At 41.9% G+C, this 23,059-nt stretch overlaps 1 protein-coding gene across 8 annotated transcripts in view; it reads right to left on the bottom strand.

Moving 5' to 3' along the window:
- The window catches only part of dennd1a (DENN/MADD domain containing 1A), a 604,632-nt gene that overhangs the window by 472,901 nt on the left and 108,672 nt on the right, over nucleotides 1-23,059 (bottom strand). The gene's annotated exons all lie outside the window — the stretch shown is intronic.

Genomic DNA, 23,059 nt, shown 5'->3' with positions numbered 1-23,059 from the left:
AAGATTTAAGGAGGGAAAAAAAGGGATGCTGTACATACAGAACACTATAAGTGACAGCAAATATTTCTTAAAACATACGCTTCAACTTGTTTTGTCAGATCACTGCTGTCATTAGATTATGAAATGTAGTATATTGGCAGGGGATTGTGATGTACTTCTATTAGCCCCAATTACATGAATGTAGTTAATTGAGACAAAATTAGAATTAACTGCTGATCCAGATGAAACAGCATTACACAGTAAAAACAATGATGATCAGTAGCATACAGATTCAGTCTTGTAACAACAACAAAGACAATTCTCCATACTCCCGAGACAAAAAAAGAAGTACATATTGGAATTAATTCACGTCAACAAAAAATGTTTTTAAAATTCCAGAGTAAAATTAGTTTAAAAGTCCCCCTGCAGAATGTATAGGCAAAGCACATCCTCCGGCTATAGGATGTGCTTGTACGTAAGAGAGCACTAGTATTGGTGCTTGCAACTTTATGTAATTTGTGCTCAATTCATGCTCTAGTATCCCTAGAGTACTGTAGCTGCTAGGTAAATGGGAAAATAGTGGAGTAAGTCAATTCAGACAAAGTTGATCCACATAATGATTTGATTTCCTGTGCAGAGAACATTATTGATTTTGGTGAACATGCATCTTTAACCCTTTAGGCATTATGCTTTGCAAACATTCAAACTTGATATGACAAAAGCACGTTTTTTTTTAAAAAGTGGAAAGTGAAGATCACATATAAACCAAACGTTTTGGAGGCATAAAGGTAGAAACGCTATAATTAGCAGAAAATAATGAACTGATTTAACATTTTAACTGATAAAAATTATAACTACTGACTAATCTGACCGCATACAACTGGTCACAGTAATGAATGTGAGGCTGCTCGACAGTGTAGAGCAACCAGTACAGCTGTGATTTAAATAGTTTGGAACTTATTCCACAGAAGAATATTACTGCTACATCAATAACAACCCACAGACATCCCCACCAAGAAAACCTTCCACTCAAATACCTTTTTATGCTTCGGGTTACTAGTTGGGGTAATTGAAATATTGGCTTGAAATTGTATTCTAAGTGAATCTGGGTTTGTTCAGCATGACATTACCATGATAATAAGCGAGAGCTTAAATGCATATTTATCTAAGAAGTGGATCGAATTCTAAGATGGTTACAAGTTACAGAATTTTTGATTGCAAAAATAATTGGTTGGCATAAGCCTTGCTAATGGTATGTTTCATGAAAAAATGATTACATTATGCTTGTCAGAATCCAGGTTCAGTGAATTCCACTATCTATTTGTCATCATTTTATGACGTGCATATTGTTTTAAAGTTACCATTCCAGAATCAATCTGCCCAGAATTGTACTGTATTGCTAATTTTCACATTTATGTAATCAGAAAAATAAATATTTGTTTTAACTGGATTTAGCATTAATTATTCTCCCCGTCACCCAACATTTTCCCATGTCCATTTCACTCCTACCCCACACACTTTACGCATACAGTTTTCCATAATGTTAACTGCTCTTTTTACCCGTTTGGTCTAACTTATTTTATTTCTTTGTTCAGATACTTGTTGGTGAACTTGGCCACAAAGTGTATGTAAACAAAAAGTCTGAGTGGACAAATTGTCCGCAATCTGCAGATCCACTGGTATAGATTTGGAATGGAATACCTTTTGTTAGTTCTGGTGTTAAGAAAAAGTAGGCCCTCAGACGATTAGAAACTTGATCCCTGAAGTTTCCCCTTCTGTGTCATAAAATATGCTCTGTTCGAGCAGCACTCGCCTCACAAGGGTACACCTCCTCTCCATAATCAGAGCAAGAGGCAGGCGGACAGGCAGCTGGACATATTGAACAAACAGCCAGACCAACCACACAGCCTTGCTGTGGTGCAAGTTGAACTCATTATTTTCATTGTACCGAGTAAGTCACTGTGGAGCCACAATACATACCTTATACATGAATGTAATTACTAATTCACAGTTCTTACAGCAAGACATGTTTGAATAACTAATCCAATTTTCATCAATTTAATGACTGTAGTCATGTTGAGTATCCTTTTTATTTGCTGCTTAGCAATCGAGAGCAAAAATATGCATCCTGTTAAGAGAACTGGCATTCTAATCGTAAATACTGTTGATAGGAACTGCAAACTTTGGGTAGCAAGACAGAGTGAGATTTGGATAGAAAACAGCTGTCCACATTCATTTAACTCAGAATATTACTTTAAAATTATGAAAGGTTTTGATAGAGTACGCACAGAGTGTGTGTTTCTACTGGTGAGGAAGATCAAAACTAGAGGCCGTCAATATAAGATAATCACCAAGAAATCAAAAATGGAATTCAGAAGAAACTTCTTTACCCAACGAGTGGTGAGAATGTGGAACTCACTAGCACAGGGAGTGGTTGAGGCGAATAATATTTAAGGGAAGCTAGATAAGCATGAGGGGGAAAAGGGGAAGAAGGCTATGCTAATAGAATTAGACGAGGAAGTTCAAGTGGAGCATAAACACTGGCATGGATTGGTTGGGCCGAATGGCCTGTTTCTGTCGTGTATATTCTACGTAATTATAGTTTAAATACCTTGAAAAGTGTCATACAAGTTACGCACAATTTTACTTGTCAAGTCATTTACTGTATATCCACCTTTAAGTGTTTACTTAACTGTAAAATATAGTATGTAACGTTTGTCTTTCTAAATACAGTTTAAAACTCTCCATGGGTCGCCTCACCCTAATTCTGTGATCTGGGGTCCTATGTCTCGGTGTACACTGGGCGGATTTCCATATCGAGTACTTCTGGTTTTCAGCCGAGAAACTCCCTTCCTCAGCATCTCCGCCTTTCCACCACCCGGTCTTTAAAAACCTCCATTCCTTCCTCTTGGACTGTGCTTTTGCTCCCTTCTAACCCTTTTCTTTCTCGCGCTCTCCCCCTCACTGTCCACCAGCCTGCAAACACTCCAGGGCATTTTTCTATACCTGATAAGCGCTACAGAAATGCAAGTTGTAAATGAAGCAGAATTGCCGAGCCATAACTATTAACAGAATTTGTAATGTCTGGTTAAATCCAATCTCTACAGGAAATTGACAAATGTCAGGAATACTGGAATCGGTATTAAATACTAACCAATAGGTCGATAGACTTTCACCACGACGCAGTTAAAAATACCTGTGCACACATACAACAATTAAAGTTTTCTTTCATTCCAAGGTGGAAAACCCCACGAAGCTACAGAAATACCAGTTTAATGTAAGCTGTGGTGCAGTAGCAGACGAAGTGTTTGACTGAACTTGCACCATTTTTCAGAGGATCCAGCAGGTGGAGCTTCCCACAAAGGACAAAACAGAGTGCTTATCTTGTTGGTCAAACCATGGAGCAATACAGGTGTTAGAAGCAGAAGAAAACATGCAGCCCACTCGGTGACATCCAGTACATCGGAGATGAGCGGGGGGAGGAAATGCTAGGATTTAAACAAACCGCCAATCAAAAAAATTCCCTAGAATTCTAACCAGAGCAAAAACTATAAACTAGCTGCTAAAGTAATAATGCTGCCCTTCTGTACAAACTGGAAAGGTTACATCATAAAATAAACACGCCAGTCAAATCACAACAGAGTCCAAGGCTGATCCAAATAGTCCACAGTTGCAGAAGTCACAAAACTACTAAGATTAGAAAATGGCAATTTGATTGCATGCTTCCAGACCCTTGCCATCTTCCCATTGCAGCATCTAGCTGGGTTTTTGTTAAAACGAAACGACTCAAGTATCTTGGCTTCAACTAGCCTTACTGGAAACTGTACCCTCTTGTCCTGCTGCACTGACAAATCCAAAACTATTGTTTCAGATTTACTTTTTCCATGAAGTATCTTGTATAACTCTGAGACTGAAGAATTATAGTCAAGTTGTCTCTCATGGCTCTTCCATCAGTCACTGAGGATTAACCTGGCAACATAGAATTTGACAAAAAGAAACAGCGAAAGACATCGAGACATGCCTCAAGTCGACTATAAAAGTGAAACGGTACATATAAAATATTGTGGCTTTCAACATTCCCTTATGACATTCAAAATGTTCTAAGTTCTAGGGCTGGTGACTTGTGAAATATGGGCTTGGGCACGTGAAGGAAAAGGCGTGTCACTTTGGTGTGAAAGAGTGTACAGAGGTTTCATCTGTATTTATTTAAATATATTAAATGGCCCAGATTTTCCGGGGCACGGTGTGTACGCAGCCATAAGTGCCCCGCAAGTTTCGGGTTTGTGCATGGGCTGCGCATGCGCAAAAACACGGAACTCGTAAGTTGTCAAGAATCTTTTGACAGATCCTCCACCTGCGTGCAAAATGGACATTCACTGACAGAGTTGGGCGAATGCCCATGAAATTCTTACGCCTGGTAAAAGCAGGCATAAGGCCATCTTTTACCAGCGTACGGGTGAAATTAAAATACATATTTTTAAAAATAATTTTAACATTCAAAAACCTGCAAAATAAGTGTTAGTTTTGGTCCCTTAAAAAATGTTTCAATCTATTTTTCAAAATAAAATTTTTGTTTTAAATGTTTAATGAAATTGTATTTTAATTAATTTTAAACATGTAATGTTTTTTTTTATTTCAAGGTTGTGTACATGTGTTTTTTGGGTTATTCCCATTAAGCTTATGGGGATTCTGTATGTGAATGAAATTTTCACAAGTATAATGGGAATCCCCTTTGTGATTGGTTGGGCCGGCCCACGTGATCCCAGGGACACCTGCGAACCGCATGCACCCCTGGGATCCATGGGCCTTTACACACGTCTACGCGTAGAAGCCCAGGATTACGAGTCTTCTTGAATCCAGGACCATCAGGTAAGTGCGTTGATTTATTGCAGTTCGGAGGTATCTACCTCCAACCACAAATTCAGGCCCATTCAATTTAAATCATAATTCAATCACAGGCCTAGAAGGTAAGTTGGATCAGAATACATAACAGTTAATTGCCAACTAATTTTTTATATACCATCTGTGAAATAAACAGACTATATAACTTATAAATACATGTATGCACATACATGGAATCCCAAGCTATTTGGAATAGTGAGTATAATTGCAGGTTTGGAAGCTTTTAATGCCTGAGCATTGGTCCTTAGCGGATAGACATTCCACTGAATAGTAAGCCGGCTAAGTGATGGGAATGAGGGGAAGAGAAGGGGTATGAATGACATCTGCAATCTGTAGAAGAGTGATAGTTGAGTGATTATCTCAAATTTAATTTCTCCGCAATAAATTGGGTATTCCTTGAAATGCAGCTCGACAATTATGCAATAATGTGGACCATTCACTGAAACCATCTCAATTCAAGGCTCCAATAAACAAAATGTTAGGACATTTAGCCAGATACATAGATTATATATCCAGGGAGGAAAAAAATGAAAAGTGACTATTATCGGGATATGTACAAGGAATTGTGTGCACTTATAACATTAGTGAACAATCAGATGGCATTCCTCTATTGCTTTCTTCCTGCAATTACAGGATTTCCTCCATAGAGCCCTTCCCTTACCCATATGTTATGGCAAATAATCAACACTGTGGGTAAGCGATAGGAACCCATGACAAGAAGTCAACTGGAAAACAGCAAAAAAAGGGAAAAAAACAAGTCAGAAAAATTGAGAAATGGAAACGGAGTTCAAAGAACAAATCACAATGCCCAAAAGCAAGGGTTTTATTATTTTCCAACATGCAATGGGCACTGCCATGATGAATTGTGCAGACAACTATTGAAAGTGGTTATTTGGTGGCCAACCACACTAGAATCCTTGAATCTAAAGCCTCTGGCAGAAAGGCAGCTGTGTTCATACAGTTCTAGAAATCCGTGGCATTGGCCATTCTTGCACTAGAAGCAGAAACAAGATACCAGCATCCATTGCAATCGACCCCCACTCTATGAGCATTAAACTTTATTTGTAAACAAAATATTCACTGCATAAAGAGTAAAACATACCTATGCTCCCCATTCTTTAAACATGCTCAGAACTGTGCTACTAAATTAAAGCCAGCAGGCTAAAATTAAAAACCGCGCACAAGTCAGACATCATCTTTTTAATGGTTGTCTGAATATGTAGAAAGATGCCAACTTCACTTTTATTGGCTGACACAAGACATAAACGCTACTGATTGGGCTTAAAAATAAAAGCTTTTTTATATATATATTTTAACGGTTGTGCAATGTGAATACCAAAGATTTGACTTTTACTTAACTACCCAAGTGTCATAAAAATTCACAAAACTCTGAAACATGGAGCCAAGACTGCTGCAAAAGATTCTTTATTGAATCAGTACATAATCAGCTTTGTATGCAATTCTTTAGCAGCAACAGAACACTTTTCTTGCAAACAGCAGCAGCATGGAACATGTAAGAATGTGGCACCCTGTGGTTAAGCAAACTGTCTTAAAATTTTCTGCTTGGCAGAATTCCATTTGCGTGTCTGTGTGTTTTTACAAGTACAGTACTTTGTACATTATACCATATCAGCTGTATTTCATTGAGTTTTAAATAGTCTGGTAACATTCTGAAGACTTCTGCATCTTTATTTGGAAATAGTGATTAATGGAAAACAATGCATCATTCTTTATCATATATACTTTAAATTTATGTTATTCTTTGGCTTTATTCAGTGCAACACAAAATACCAATGACTTAAAATATATTGTTAGAGAACGGATCTGTAATAGTGAGAAGCATATTGTGGATAATTATTTCTACAGCATTTTCCTCAGGAAATTATCATGGAAGGAAAAAAAGCAACTCCACGCGCCCAATGGTTATATACCAACCAGTGCACCAAATCTCAACTTTCTTTTAAAAAAAGAGTACAAGCCCCACTTGTACAGGTGTGCAATGAGTTTGAATCAGAAGTAGCAAATTAAAGTTTTTCCCATTCTTGAGATTAGATTGTTCTCAAAAAGTATCAGTACAGAGGGAGTTACATCCGAGCCCAAGGCCAGTGCAGCTGATAAACCCTGTATTGGTTTGCAGCCAAATCCAACAACAGTAACACGGGGTGACTATGTGACAATTACTCCATGTGGCTGCCTTGTAGATGGAATGCATCAGGCTCCAAAATTTAGCTGCTGCTTCTGTGAAATCGTCCTCAACTTTATTTCAGGCCCCACGCTCTGGAATGCCCTCCCTCTCCTCCTTTAAGACCCTTTGACAACACTTTTAATCACCCTCTCCCCAATACCTCCTTTGGCTCAGTCCCCATTTTTTTCCTTATGCCTCTGAAGCACCTACAGATGTTTTTGCTGTTAAAGACGCTATATAAATGCAAGTTGTTGTCGTTAGAGAGCCTTCCCAATGTTACAAGCAGCAAGGCATCTTTACTCAAAGGTTTAACTTTAACAGCTAACAAACTGTTAAAAATGTCTGGCACTTTCAGAGTTGTCTGCATAGTAAGAGAGCTTTTATCAGGCATATGACAGATCTTCTGATCATTTTCTCCTGCTGTGGAGCAGAACAAAATGATAATTTCTTGAACTAGAATGAATTCAGATACCACCTTATAAGTAACTTTGGATGTTGACAAAAGACTCTGTCCTCCTACCACATACTTTTGCAGTTTTAATTAATATAATGTAAACTAAACCTAGATTAGTCCAAAACAATACTATTATGTTCAGAATAACTCCACAAGACTGTATACTGTAAGCTCAAACTGTTGTGACCTTGGTCTCTTAAATGCAACTCCAGAGTGAGGAAGCAGCATGGTAGACTGCCTTTTATACCCGCTTGCCCAGGGTGTACAGGTGACCCTTGGGTCTCCCACAGGTGCGCCCCCTGGTGGCAAGTCTTACACATTGGTAATGTTTACATACATAACAAGTACTGCTTAGATTCAGCTCTACTCAAAATAGGGGCTCAAATCATTTTCAAAATTTCAGATTGAGAAATTGGATACTTTAAAAAATATTAACTAGAACATTTATAAATGTTCAGCAGCAGCAGCAACTTAGAATTTAATATTCCCTCACGCAAGAAAAAACGCACTGTGCAGTGGTAGGAGGGTTGAGGCAGTAACCAAAAGGAGTAGATTTTAAGGAAACTTTTCAGGGAGAAGAAGTAGGAATGCGAGAGGTTTAGGGAACGCACTCCAGCGTGTGGGGCCAAGACAATCAAGGCTCTCCTGCAGTCGGTGAAGCAGGGTCAGAGACATAAAGGGAGTGCACACTTTAACATTGAGCGGAAGAAGGTTGCAGAGGTTAAGAAGGGGCGAGAGCATGGAGAGACGTGTAGATGAGGATGGGAATTTTGAAATGAATGCATTGCGTTAAGAAGCCAATGAAATTTGATGAAAATGGGAGAGCAGAAGTGACGGATAAGATAGGAACAGGAGTAGGCTATTCAGCCTCTCGAGCCTGTTCCGTCATTCAATGAGATCATGGCTGACCTGTACCTTAACTCCATGCGCCTGCCTTGGCTCCATATCCTTTTATACCCTTGTCTAGCAAAACCCCATCTATCTCAGATTTAAAATGTTTTATTTAACTAGCATCGACTGCTTTCTGTGGGAGAGTTCCACACTTCTACCACTTTGTGTGAAAAAGTGATTCCTAACTTCTCTCCTGAAAGGCCTGGTTCTGATTTTAAACTTATGTCCCTTTGTCCTATACTCTCCTATCAGCAGAAAAAAGTTTCACTCCATCTATTCCAAGGGGAAAAATAGACTGAGAAAACTAGCAAGAAATATAAAAACAGATACTAAGAGTTTCTACAAGGATGTAAAAAGGAAGAGAGTAGCAAAAAAAAACATTAGTCCCGTAGAGGCTGAGGCAGGAGAAATTATGGGGAATAAGGAAATGGCAGAAAGGTTAAACAAATATTTTGTATCTGTCTCCACAGTAGAAGATGCAAAAAGCATACCTAAAATGGTGGGGAACCAAGGGTCGAATGAGGGTGAGGAACTTAATGTAATTCATATAAGTAGAGAAAAAGTACTAGAGAAACTAATGGGACTAAAAGCTGACAAATCCCCGGGACCAGACGGCCTACATTCTAGGGTTCTAAAACAGGTGGCTACATAGATAGTGGATGCATTGGTTATAATCTTTCAAAATGTCCTAGATTCTAGAACGGTCCCAGAGGATTGGAATGTAGCAAATGTAACACTGCTATTCAAGAAAGGAGGGAATGAGAAAACAGGGAACTGCAGGCCACTTAGCCTGACATCAGTCATCAGCAAAATACTGGAGTCCATTGCTAAGGAAGTGGTATCAGGACACTTAGAAAATCACAACATGATTAGGCAGAGTCAACATGGTTTTATGAAAGGGAAATCGTGTTTGACACATTTATTACAGTTTTTTGAGGATGTAACTAACAAGGTAGATAAAGGGGAACCAGTGGATGTAGTACATTTAGATTTCCAAAAGGCATTCGATAATGGCATAGTGTGCAAAACTAAAGCACATGGTATTGGGGTAATGTACTGGCGTGGATAGAGAATTGGTTGGCAGACAGGAAGCAGAGAGTCGGGATAAACGGATCCTTTTCAGAATGGCAGGCAGTGACTAGTGGAGTGCCGCAGGGTTCAGTGCTGGGACCCCAGCTCTTTACAATATACATTAATGATTTGGATGAAGGAATTGAGTGTAATATCTCCAAGTTTGCAGATGACACTAAGCTGGGTGGCGGTGTGAGCTGTGAGGAGGACGCTAAAAGGCTGCAGGGTGACTTGGACAGGTTAGGTGAGTCGGCAAACGCGTGGCAGATGCAGTATAATGTGGATAAATATGAGGTTATCCACTTTGGTGGCAAAAACACGAAGGCAGAATATTATCTGAATGGCGGCAGATTAGGAAAAGGGGAGGTACAACGAGACCTGGGTGTCATGGTTCATCAGTCATTAAAAGTTGGCATGCAGGTACAGCAGGCGGTGAAGAAGGCAAATGGTATGTTGGCCTTCATAGCTAGGGGATTTGAGTATAGGAGCAGGGAGGTCTTACTGCAGTTGTACAGGGCCTTTATGAGGCCTCAACTAGAATATTGCGTTCAGTTTTGGTCTCCTAATCTGAGGAAGGACGTTCTTGCTATTGAGGGAGTGCAGCGAAGGTTCACCAGACTGATTCCGGGATGGCAGGACTGACATATGAGAGACTGGATCGACTGGGCCTGCATTCACTGGAGTTTAGAAGGATGAGAGGGGATCTCACAGAAACATATAAAATTCTGACGGGACTGGACAGGTTAGAGGCAGGAAGAACGTTCCCGATGTTGGGGAAGTCCAAAACCAGGGGACATAGTCTAAGGATAAGGGGTAAGCCATTTAAGACTGAGATGAGGAGAAACTTCTTCACTCAGAAAGTTGTTAACCTGTGGAATTCTCTACCGCAGAGAATTGTTGATGCCAGTTCATTGGATATATTCAAGAGGGAGTTAGATATGGCCCTTACGGCCAAAGAGATCAAGGGGTATGGAGAGAAAGCAGGAAAGAGGTACTGAGATGAATGATCAGCCATGATCTTATTGAATGGTGGTGCAGACTCAAAGGGCCGAATGGCCTACTCCTGCACCTATTTTCTATGTTTCTATGATAAGGTGCCACATAAAAGATTATTACACAAGATGAGGGCTCATGGGATTGGAGGTAATGTATTAGCATGGATAGAGGATTGATTAATGGACAGAAAGCAGAGAGTAGGGATAAACGGATCTTTTTCAGGTTGGCAGGCTGTAACTAGTGGGGATCAGTGCTGGGGCCTCAGCTATTTACAATCTATATTAATCACCTAGATAAAGAGACCAAGTGTGACGTATCTAAGTTTGCTAACGATACAAAGCTAGATGGGACAGTAAGCTGTGAGGAGAACACAAAGTGTCTGCAAAGAGATACAGATAGACTAAGTGAGTGTGCAGTAAGGTGGCAGATGGAGTATAATGCAGGGAAATGTGAGGTTATTAACTGTGATAGGAATAATTTTAAAAAACAGAATATTTTTTAAATGATGAGAAACTTTTAAATGTTGGTGTTCAGAGAGATTTGGGTGTCCTTGTGCAAGAAACACAGAAAGCGAGCATGCAGGTACAGCAAGCAATCAGGAAGGCAAATGGCATGTTGTCCTTTATTGCAAGGGGGTTGGAGTTTAAGAGTAAGGAAGTCTTGCTACAATTGTACAGGGCCTTGGTGAGGCCACACCTGGAGTATTGTGCACAGTTTTGGTCTTCTGATCAAAGGAAGGATATACTTGCCTTGGAGGTGCTGCAACGGAGGTTCATTTGATTGATTCCTGGGATGAGAGGGCAGTCTTGTGTTGATTGTGTAGAATGGGCCTATAGTCACTGGAGTTTAGAAGAATGAGAGGTGATCTCATTGAAAGATACAAGATTCTGAAGGAGATTGACAGGGTAAATGCTAAGAGGTTGTTTCCCCTGGCTGGAGTGTCTAGAACTAGGGGGGCACAGTCTCAAGTTAAGGAATAGGCCATTTAGGACAGAGATGAGGAGGAATTTCTTCACTCAGAGGATTGTAAATCTTTGGAATTCTCTGCCCGAGAGGGCTGCGGATGCCGAGTCTCTGAATATATTCTTGATAGATTTTTGGGGTCTAGGAGAATCAAGGGATATAGAGATTGGACGGGAAAGTGGAGTTGAGGTCTATGATCAGCCATGAACTTACTGAATGGCCGAGCAGGCTCAAAGGATCGTATGGCCTACTTCTGCTACTATTTCTTATGTTTGTATGTTCTTACCCTATCAATTCCTTTCAAAATTCTAAAATCCTCAAACAAATCACCCCTCAACCTTCTATATTCCAGGGAATACAAGCCTAAGTTATGAAATCGCTCCTCATAATCTCCTTCGAGCACTTGTAACATCCTGGTGAAGCTGTGCTGCCCTCCATCCAACGGCAATATATCCAAAGGTGCAGTGTCCAAGACCACTCCAACCTCTGTCGTCGAGCTACAGTACGCGGGCGATGCCTGCGTCTGCACACAGAGAGATGGAACTCCAGGACATAGTCGACGTACGTGGGCGACGCCTGCGTCTGCGCACAGAGACACGGAACTCTAGGACATAGTCGACGTCTTTACCGAGGGGTATGAAAGCATGGGCCTTACGCTAAACATCAGAAAGCCAAAGGTCCTCCACCAGCCTGTCCTCGCCGCACAGCACTGCCCCCCAGTCATCAAGATCCACGGCACGGCCCTGGACAACGTGGACCATTTCCCATACCTCAAGAGCCTCTTATCAACAAGAGCAGGCATTGACGACAAGATTCAACACCGCCTCCAGTGCAGCCTTCGGCCGCCTGAGGAAAAGAGTGTTCGAAGACCAGGCCCTCAAAACTGTCACCAAGCTCATGGTTCTCAGGGGTGTAGTAATACCCGCCCTCCTTTATGGCTCAGAGACATGGACCATGTACAGCAGACACCTCAAGTCGCTGGAGAGATACCACCAACGATGTCTCCGCAAGATCCTACAAATCCCCTGGGAGGACAGACGCACCAACATCAGCGTCCTCGGCCAGGCTAATATCCCCATAATTGAAGCACAAACCACACTTGATCAGCTCCGCAGGGCAGGCCACATTGTTCGCATGCCTGACACAAGACTCCCAAAGCAAGCGCTCTACTCAAAACTCCTTCGCGGCAGAGGAAACATTACAAGGACACCCTCAAAGCCTCCCTGACAAAGTGCAACATCCCCACTGACACCTGGGAGTCCCTGGCCAGAGACCGCGCTAAGTGGAGGAAGTGCATCCGGGAGGGCGCTGAGCACTTCGAGTCTCATCGCCGAGAGCATGCAGAAAACAAGCGCAGGCAGCAGAAAGAGCGTGCGGCAAACCAGTCCCATCCACCCCTTCCCTCAACGACTATCTGCCCACCAGCGACAGAGTCTGTGGTTCTCGTATTGGACTGTTCCGCCACCTAAGAATTCATGTTAAGAGTGGATGCAAGTCTTCCTCGATTCCGAGGGACTCCTATGATGATGATGTCTAATAGAAATTAGCACAGGTGACCAAATGCTTGGTCAAAGACATAGGTTTTAAGGAGTGTCTTGGAGGAGGAAAGAGAGGTGGAGAGGTTTAGGCAGAGAGTTCCAGAGCTTGGGGCCGAGGCAACAGAAGGCACAGCCACCAATGGTCGAGTGATTATAATCAGGGATGCTAAAGATGGCAGAATTAGAGCAGCACAGACATCTCCAGGGCGGGTTGTGGGGCTGGAGGAGATTATAGAGATAGAAATATAGAAAATAGATGCAGGAGTAGGCCATTTGGCCCTTTGAGCCTGCACCACCATTCAATATGACCATGGCTGATCATGCAACTTTAGTACCCCATTCCTGATTTCTCTCCATACCCCTTGATCCCTTTAGCCATAAGGGCCACCCTTTTGAATATATCTAACACACTGGCCTCAACAACTTTCTGTGGTAGAGAATTCCACATGCTCACAATTCTCTGAGTGAAGAAGCTTCTCCTCATCTCGGTCCTAAATGGCTTACCCCTTATCCTTAGACTGTGACCCCTGGGAGGGGCGAGGCCATGGAGGGATTTGAAAATAAGGATGAGAATTTTGAAATCGAGGCGTTGCTTAACCGGAAGCCAATGTAGGTCAGCGAGCACAGGGGCGATGGGTGAGCAGGACTTGGTGCGAGTTAGGACACGGGCAGCCGAGTTTTGGATCATCTCTAGTTTATGCGGGAAGGCAGCCAGGAGTATGATGGAATAGTCAAGTCTAGAGATAACAACGGCATGGATGAGGGCTTCAACAGCAGATGAGTGAGGCGCAGATAGGTGATGTTACGGAGGTCGAAATAGGCGGTCTTAGTTATGCTGTGGATATGTGGTCGAAAGTTCATTTCGGGGTCAAATACGACACCAAGATTGCGAACAGTCTGGTTTACTTTCCGACAGAAGTTGGGGAGAGGGAGGTTTGGGAACGAAGTGTGTGGCGGGGGCCGAAAACAATGGCTTCGGTCTTCCCGATATTCAATTGAAGTAAATTTCTGCTCAACCAGAATTGGATGTCGGACAAGCAGTCTGACAATTTAGAGATTGTGGAGGGATTGAAAGAAATGGTAGCGAGGTAAAGCTGGGTGTCATCAGCGTACATGTGGAAACTGATGCTGTGTTTTTGGATGATGTCGCCAAGGGGTAACATGTAGATGAGAAATAGGAGGGGGCCAAGGATAGATCCTTGGGGGACACCAGAGGTAACGATGCGGGAGTGGGACGAGAAGCTGTTGCAGGTGATTCTCTGGCTACGATAAGATAGGCAAGAATGGAACCGGGCAAGTGCAGTCCCACCCAGCTGAACAACAGTGGAGGCGTTGGAGAATGATAGAGTGGTCAGCCATGTCAACGGCTGCAGACAAGTCAAGAAGGATGAGGAGGGACAGTCACAAAGGATGTAACTTGTAACTTTGATGAGAGTCAGTTCGGTAGTGTGGCAAGCACGGAAACCGGATTGTAGGGATTCAAACATGGAAGTGCGGGGAAGATGGGCACGGATTTGGGAAGTGACAACACGATCAAGGGCTATGGAGAAGAAAGGGAAGTTGGAGGTAGTTTGCAAGGACAGAGGGGTCAAGGGTTGTTTTTTTGAGGAGAGGGATGACGACATAGAATGAAAGTATTGCACAAAATAGAACAAGTTTTCATCTTCAATATTGTATTGAGAAAACGATGACTACACAGAAATCTTGAAGCATATGTCTCCAGGATCAGCACTAATACAAAGTATTACAAAGTATTTACAGCACAGAAACAGACCATTTGGCCCAACAGGTCCATGGACCACATGAGCCTTCTCCTACCCTGCTTCATCTAACCCCATCAACATATCCTTCTATTCTTTTCATCCTCATGTGCTTACCCAACTTCCCCTTGAATGCATCCATGCTATTGGCCTCAACTACTCCCTGTGGTAGTGAGTTCCACATTCTTACCATGCTCTGGGTATAGAAGTTTCCCCTGAATCCCCTATTCTATTTATTAGAGACTATCTTTTATTTATAACCCCTAGTTCTGGTCTTCGCTTGAAAACTGAAACATCATCTCTACATCTACCCCATCAAACCCTTTCATAATCTTGAGTAAAGTTGGTTCTGAGTATATGATTAAACACAGAGTTCCAGACGATGTGATTAGATGATCACATTTTCATACACCTACTGACAGGATAAGTGATCAGTTATTATTTTAGGTATAGGGTGGATTATATCATCTTGAATGATATAGCACAAATGCATTATAGTGTCACTTTCAGAGACAATTACATTAGAAATAAATCTATACTTGCTCCAATACAATATAGCCTATCTCAGACAGGCAGGTAGATGGATATTTCTTGGTCTTCTGTAACTAATCTTTGCGCTGCAAATGTTCAGTTTTGAAAACAATCGCCAAAATTATCCAACTTTTTAAATTGCAGTTTAAACAGCCAATCGGATACTAATCAGAATGAATCATAGAAACATAGAAAATAGATGCAGGAGTAGGCCATTCGGCCCTTCGAGCCTGCACCACCATTCAATATGATCATGGTTGATCATTTACCTCCCGCTTTCTCTCCATACCCCTTGATCCCTTTAGCAGTAAGGGCTATATCTAACTCCCTCTTGAATATATCCAATCAACTGGCACCAACGACTCTCTGCGGCAGGGAATTCCACAGGTTAACAACTCTCTGAGTGAAGAAGTTCCTCTTCATCTCAGTCCTAAATGGCCTACCCCTTGTCCCCTGGTTCTGGACTTCCCCAATATCAGGAACATTCTTCCCGCATCTAACCTGTCCCGTCCCGTCAGAATCTTATATGCTTCTATGAGATCCCCTCTCATCCTTCTAAACTCCAGTGTATAAAGGCCCAGTTGATCCAGTCTCTCCTCATATGTCAGTCCAGCCATCACTGGAATCAGTCTGGTGAACCTTTGCTGCACTCCCTCAATAGCAAGAACGTCCTTCCTCATTAGGAGACCAAAACTGAACACAATATTCCAGGTGAGGCCTCACCAAGGCCATGTACAATTGCAGTAAGACCTCCCTGCTCCTATACTCAAATCCCTTAGCTATGAAGGCCAACATGCCATTTGCCTTCTTCACCGCCTACTGTACCTGCATGCCAACTTTCAATGATTGATGAACCATGACACCCAGGTCTCGTTGCACCTCCTCTTTTCCTAATCTGCCACTATTCAGATAATATTCTGCATTCGTGTTTTTGCCCACATTTATCCGTTCTGATGAAAGGTCACTGGCCTGAAACATTAACTCGAATTCTCCCTCCACAAAATTTCCAGCATTTTTTTTGTTTTCAATTCAGAAGGAATACTTCTGCTAGAAATTATAGCTCAAGAGCTACAATCGATTCCACAGCAAAAAAAATAGTGGTTGCAAAATATTAAACCTGGTTGGGTTTGCAAGTTTGATATAATCTTCAAGCAGCCAATCCCACATGTAGTCGTCAGATTAAACTGGATTACATTAAGTGGGATTAGAGACCGAAATTCTCTGCAGTGCATGCTGAGGAGTCGGGAGATGCAAATTCAAGGTGTGACAACACCAACAATGGTGAGAGTGTAATTACAGCAGGACACGTTTACATCGGCAGTGTCCTTTATAGATGCAGACATAAGAATTTATAATGGATAAGTTGCATGCACAGATTAAGATTAATTTATGTAAATAATAATGAGGGCATATATGTGAGAGGATGTCAGACGAAGGCAGGTTGAAGTTGTTCTTTGATGCTGCTGATTCATCTCTCTCCAGCTTCATAACCTTCCAACATTCAAACTCCAAAGAATGGCCATTTAGGTAACATACCAGAGGGCTGTGATTGTCTGTGTGTCTGGACCACAGTTGGGAATCATTTTTTTTAAATGTCAGTAACCAGTAAAGGCTAATGAACTGTACAACCATTAATCGTTAATCTGTTTTTCAAAGTGTCATTAAGTATAATTCAATATTACATTGTGTTAAGTTGAGACTGATAGATATTCGAGAGCCCTCTGTAACCAAACTCTGACAGTCAGCTGTGTGCTTGCACACCGCAAAATAAAACCCAGCTTCAAAATCAGATTCAAACTAAAACAGTTGAATGGCTGGGGTAAGTATGTACATTCTTTCAGTCCCAAACTGACCACTGGATCAGGACCTCAAACTTAACTTGCAGAACTACTGGGCAGCCTCTTCATTCACACAGCAGTAAATATTTACTGGCTCAGCAATGTAACCAAACCTAAAAGCTTGAGTTCTGACGAAAGGTCATCGACCTGAACGTTAACCCTTATTTCTCTCTGCACAGATGTTGCCTGACCTGGAGTGTTTTCAGCATTTTCTGTTTTTATTTCAGATCTCCAGCTTTCGCAGTCTTTTCCTTGTTGCTAAAATCTTACTCACCGTCCTTCGTACACAGATGTTTCTTGGAGTGAGTTTCCTGAATTTCTGTACAAGAATACATTTACTGATCCATTGTTTAAAAACAGGGGTTTTGGAGTAACATTTGTGTGTTCTCTTTGGTCTTATCTAAGCACAAATGTTTGCATACAATTGAGAATTAAAACAAGGCTGTGGTCAAAGGAAAGATCACACATAGATATGTCCACTTTCCCATAGAAGAAAAAGCACTGTGTCTTGTACAGGAAAACTGGGTACACTGTGGGTATGTGAACGGCTGAAACATATCCTGGCTTGAAAACATATTGGGCCCAAGTTTCCACACGCGCCTAGAACGGCGCAGTCCCGACCTGGACGCCCGTTTTTCGCGCCACAAAGTGCGCCTAAAAAAATCCTCTCTATTCTCCACCTACTTGCAGGTCCTCTGGCCCTCGGCGCAGCCAGCACGAGCTGTGGGGGGGCGGAGCCAGGTCCCTGCGCTGAAAACAGTGCCGGGACCTCTGCACATGCGCGCTACAGTCGGCATGCAAGTGCAGTAGCTCCAGGCGCCGAACTATGTGGGCGGGGCCCGAAGCACGCAGCCCCTAGCCCTGGCTGAATGGCCTCACTGGGGTTGCATGAATAAGGCTCCTCCCACGGCCAGCTCCTGCTCCCCCCCCCGACCAGAACCGACACCCGCTCCCCGCCCCGCCTCCGGACCAGACCCGATACCCGCCCCCCCCTGCCTCCGGACCAGAACCGACACTCGCTCCCCGCCCCGCCTCCGGACCAGACCCGATACCCGCCCCCCCCTGCCTCCGGACCAGACCCGACACCCGCTCCCCTCCGGACCAGAACCGACACTCGCTCCCCGCCCCGCCTCCGGACCAGACCCGACACCCGCTCCCCCCCGGACCAGACGCGACACCCGCGCCCCCCTGCCTCCGGACCAGACCCGACACCCGCGCCCCCCCCCCCCCCCGACTGACCCGACCCGCGCTCCTGCTCCCCGCCCCCCCCGACTGGACCCAACCCGACCCGCACTCCCGGACTGGATCTGACCTCCTCTCTCTCTCTCTCTCTCTCACCCGACCCCACGCCACCTACCTGTAAATCTGGTGCTGGGGACGGGCCGGCAGCCTTCGGTCCCGAAAGGCCTGCCTGAAGCACTTTCACACAGGTAGGAAGATGGTTTATTTAATCTTTTCTTTGCTTATAAATGTTTATTCAGGTTGGATTTATTTGTATAATATTTGTATAAGTATAAATAAGGATTTATTATAGAATTTAATGACTTCCCTTTCCCCCCCCCACCTCGTTCTGGACGCCTAATTTGTAACCTGCGCCTGATTTTTTAATGTGTAGAACAGGTTTTTTCAGTTCTACAAAAATCTTCACTTGCTCCATTCTACTTTAGTTTGGAGTACGTTTTCACTGTGGATACTTTCAAATCAGGCGTCAGTGGCCGGACACGCCCCCTTTTGAAGAAAAAATTCTGTTCCAAAGTAGAACTGTTCTACCTGACTAGAACTGCAGAAAAAAAAGTGGAGAATTGCGATTTCTAAGATAGTCCATTCTCCACCAGTTGCTCCTAAAAATCAGGCGCAAATCATGTGGAAACTTGGGCCCATTAAACCAGCCCACAGAAAATAATTATTTTTATCCAAAAGTATTCTGCGTTCGGTAACAAATTTTACAACAGAATTCATGTGTGTGTTAAAACTTTTTTAAAGAATGGAACGGTCATGTATGTACATTCTGTTTGTAGCCACCAGATGGCGTCATTGTTGGAGGCCACTGAGCAGCACGCACATGGTGCTGCTCTGGTATAAAAGGCCAGCCATTTTGTGAGTCAGGCACTTTGGGCCTTAATAAAGCAGAGCCAAGGTTGTACCTTGTCCAGTTAAACAGTACTCAGTTTGTACCTTTATTGCATACATAACAGGAACAATGACAAGAAATTTACTTCAGCCAACATTAGACAATTCACACGCACAGCCAGCAGTACTTGAAAACTATACAAGATGGCCCGAAATGCTTTGCTGTAGGCAGTGCAAACCAAGTGGTGTTATGAAAGGACCAGAGGACAGACATGCTGGGGACACACTGCTTCCATTTTTGTAATGGAGTGCGTGTCTGCAAATGTTTTTGCAGGTTGGCGCTCAACCACAGAGAATAAATAAATCTGCTCTGAACATGCTTGGGATTATCCACGAGTGTTTCCTGAAGTGAAGCAAGACTGAAGCAAAGTAATTATTGACAAAATTGAATAACCATTTAAGAAATATTTTGTAAATAATTATTTCTCGTCAGGAAACACTTGAGCCTGTAGAGTGCAGAATTATTTATTTCTGCAGCTGAATAATACCTCCATTACTGAGACAGCAATGGCATGCTTTCACTTGAGGGTCATACAATTACCCTCTCGTCTACTTAAATCTATGGTGCAAAGCAAATTTAAAGCTGCAGCCTGGAGAGGACAGATTTTGCTCTCTATTGAAGTTTGAATCAGCCCACTTCATACTATTCACATGGCTCCAACTAATTCAGAACAAGTGCTAACGTAATAAAAAATAAAAAATATCAACTCCCAATAAGGTAAATGACAGAGCATTAACGCATCAATAAAGTAGTAACATGCACCTCATCACTAGGACAGTCAATCTCATTCATTTTTTTATATTTCACATGCCAGTCACAACTCAAGAGCAGCAGGATCTTTACTTTATCCCAGGTTTGAAAAAGATAGCAACGTTTTGCATGGAACTGGAATTTAGAGTCTGAAACAATTTCCTTAAATGTGAATAGAAAAAAATATTTATTGCTGGTAGTGTAATTGTAGGATTATTCTGAAAAACAAGGACAATATTTTTTTCCAGCCCTGTTACTTCCTCATTCCAATGACCCACTATCAATAAGGAGCCTATATTGCATTACAGTAATAAGAAAAATAACTACAAATTGCCTATATGCGACCATTATGAATTTCAAAAAATATTTAAAATAAGACTACTGTAAATCTTGTTTGAAAGAATTACACTTCAGTTCATAATCACATAGAACAGGGAGAGACTGTATAGGATGAGCATGAGAAATACTGCTTCACACATTGCAGATTTTGTATTCAAGATAGCAAAAGCATAGTTTTACCTTTATCTCATAGCTTGGAATTATTTTTTTTAACCAATGGGTATCGAGATTAAACATAATTTGGACCTTTTGCAATGATCTATTTTTAATTAGGAACATTTCAGAGTCTTTGAAGGTTTTGAATTTGAATCAAATCAATCTGTATTAACTACTTATCTCAGATTTTACTATAATTGCAATACCTCTCCCAATTATTTCTTTCCATTTTTACAGCTGAAACCTTTCCATCACCCCACCTCCCCCACCCATGACTTTGAGTGGTGAAAAGTTACAGCTCCAATTTTTGTGCAAACAATAAATGTTAATAAGGGCATGGATAATAATGTAGATTTGCCAGTGTACCGCGGGTTAGCTAAACATTTAGCTCCAACAAAGAAGAAACTTGCTGGCCACCATCAGAAAGCCAGCATACACAGCTTTGATATTGGTAAACCACATAATCTCATTGCTCGATTTCATGGAGTTTTAGCCAAACAAGTGCTTCTAAGGACTGCACTGCAGGCTTGGCTAGATTCTAATCTGAGTCGCAACCTGACGCGATTTTCCAGCTGACAGGATGGGAATATGCCACAAAACAGCGCATCAGCAAGGTACTTAAGCATTGCTCTTTTACGTGTTCTGGTCATCCATTCCGCAGCATGAACATTGTTCCATATTAGACCTCTGTGGATTGACGGTATCTGAATTAACTTTCCATTTTAGCAGCTGTGTATGTAGTGCCTTTTTTATAATTTAACTTTACCTAACTATATTACTCTATTTCAAATCTACGGGTAAAATGGGATTATATGCTTGTTAGCCAAATAACAAATTGCAGAAGCTGTATAACCTTGATTAAAAATGGAAAGCAATCCAATATAAAAGTATTCTATTTAAGATCAGACATTTAAATTGGACCATCACTTTTCCATAATCTGGTCTCCTGAAGGCAGTACATAAAACCTACAAAATCAATCAGCGTTACACAAAGTTTCTTTTGTTCTTTTTCAAAAAATCTAGTTTTATGAGAGCCGGCAAATTTGGAAAGTTTCCAAAAAAAGGGTGAAAAATTTAATGGATTTTAAAACAGTAAAGACGACTGAATTCAATTGCTCCACAAACTCAACAAAATTGCATTATCATCCTCTGACAATTTTTAACATCTTAAGTGAATTGAAATACAGTCCACCCTCATTATAATACCAGGCCCTGGGAGACATTCTTCGTGTTATAATAAGATGTATGTTACAATGAATGCCATCTAATGCAGCTCACAGTGTGGCATAAAATTAATCAGGATCTAAGGTCCTGCAGCCTCATAACAGAGTCCTCGGAGGGTAGATCCATTGCATGATATTGTAAAACTGTTTATACTGGAGAACAATATTTTCATGGCGTGCCATAACCAACAAAAATATGATCACATATACCGTAGACCTTCACGTAGCTTGTAGGTGGCGGAATGTATAAAGCCATTTTAAATATTCCGATGCTTCCCATTCCAACCAAAATGTATAATAACAGAAATGCTGTACCCTGTGTTTTAATCAATAAACTGTGGGGAAGTACCTTACCTCCAATGAAGCATCACCCACTGATGATCCAGCCAGGGCTGTAGGTGAGCAATATGAAGGCAGAAATCCTCTTACACACACACCTGCAGTTACTTTCACTATCTTTAAGAAAAAGCGTTGACATTCTGAGATATCTCCTTCGGCTCCACGCACAATATATGCAGTATATTGCTCTGTAATAGTCCCAAAGATGTTATGCTCCATCAATAGATATGTAAAATAAGTTTTGCAATCACGCGCAAACTCACTGGTTGTACGTGGACAGACCGGGTACTGCCACACTTCAAATTCACCCGAATGAAATTAAGTTCGCCAAAGATCATCCTTGGTCTGTCTCCTTTCCAAAGAAGTCAGATATTCACTTGTTGGCAACATCCCAAAGATTATCAAATCACAAGACAAGTACAGATAAGGAAGGCAATTCAGCCTATCCAATCTTTTCCATCAGGATAACCTATAATCTCTCATTCCTCAATTAAAACATCCAGCTGACTCTTAATCAAAAGGTTGTTGGGCTGAATTTTCACCACCATTCTGCGCCATCTTTTTGGCTTACGCTGTTTTTTTTTGGAGCAGACTAAAATCTGTAAGTTTCGCAAAAGTTTCTGTGCCATTCTAAAGTAGGTACGTCTGATTTTTTTACGTTACCGGGGGCGGAACCTGACTGGTGCACCATTTCTGGCCATTTAAGCGAGTTTGGCCAAGTACAATTTTTTTTCTAAAACGGCGCACTGTACCTTTCTGAAAAACCTTCCCTACACTTAAGGAAATCGGCGCAGAGAAGAGAAAATCGACAGAAAGAAGATGCCATTGAAGACATGGGGGGGGGGGGGGGGGGGGGTTGCGGGCTCCTTTCAGCCCGGGATAGGTGTGGTCTCCTTTCGGTCCAGAATTGCAGCAGCACCGGCATTAGAGGTGAAAAAAAATCTATAAATGCTAAAAAGGAATAAAGGAATTTCATATTGATTCATATATTGAGATTTCAGTCTGTTGTCCCA

This window comes from Pristiophorus japonicus, chromosome 20, assembly GCF_044704955.1.
Source record: "Pristiophorus japonicus isolate sPriJap1 chromosome 20, sPriJap1.hap1, whole genome shotgun sequence".
NCBI lineage: Eukaryota > Metazoa > Chordata > Chondrichthyes > Pristiophoridae > Pristiophorus > Pristiophorus japonicus.
Note: the sequence above shows the minus strand (reverse complement) of the source record. Positions and strands in the feature narration are given on the sequence as shown.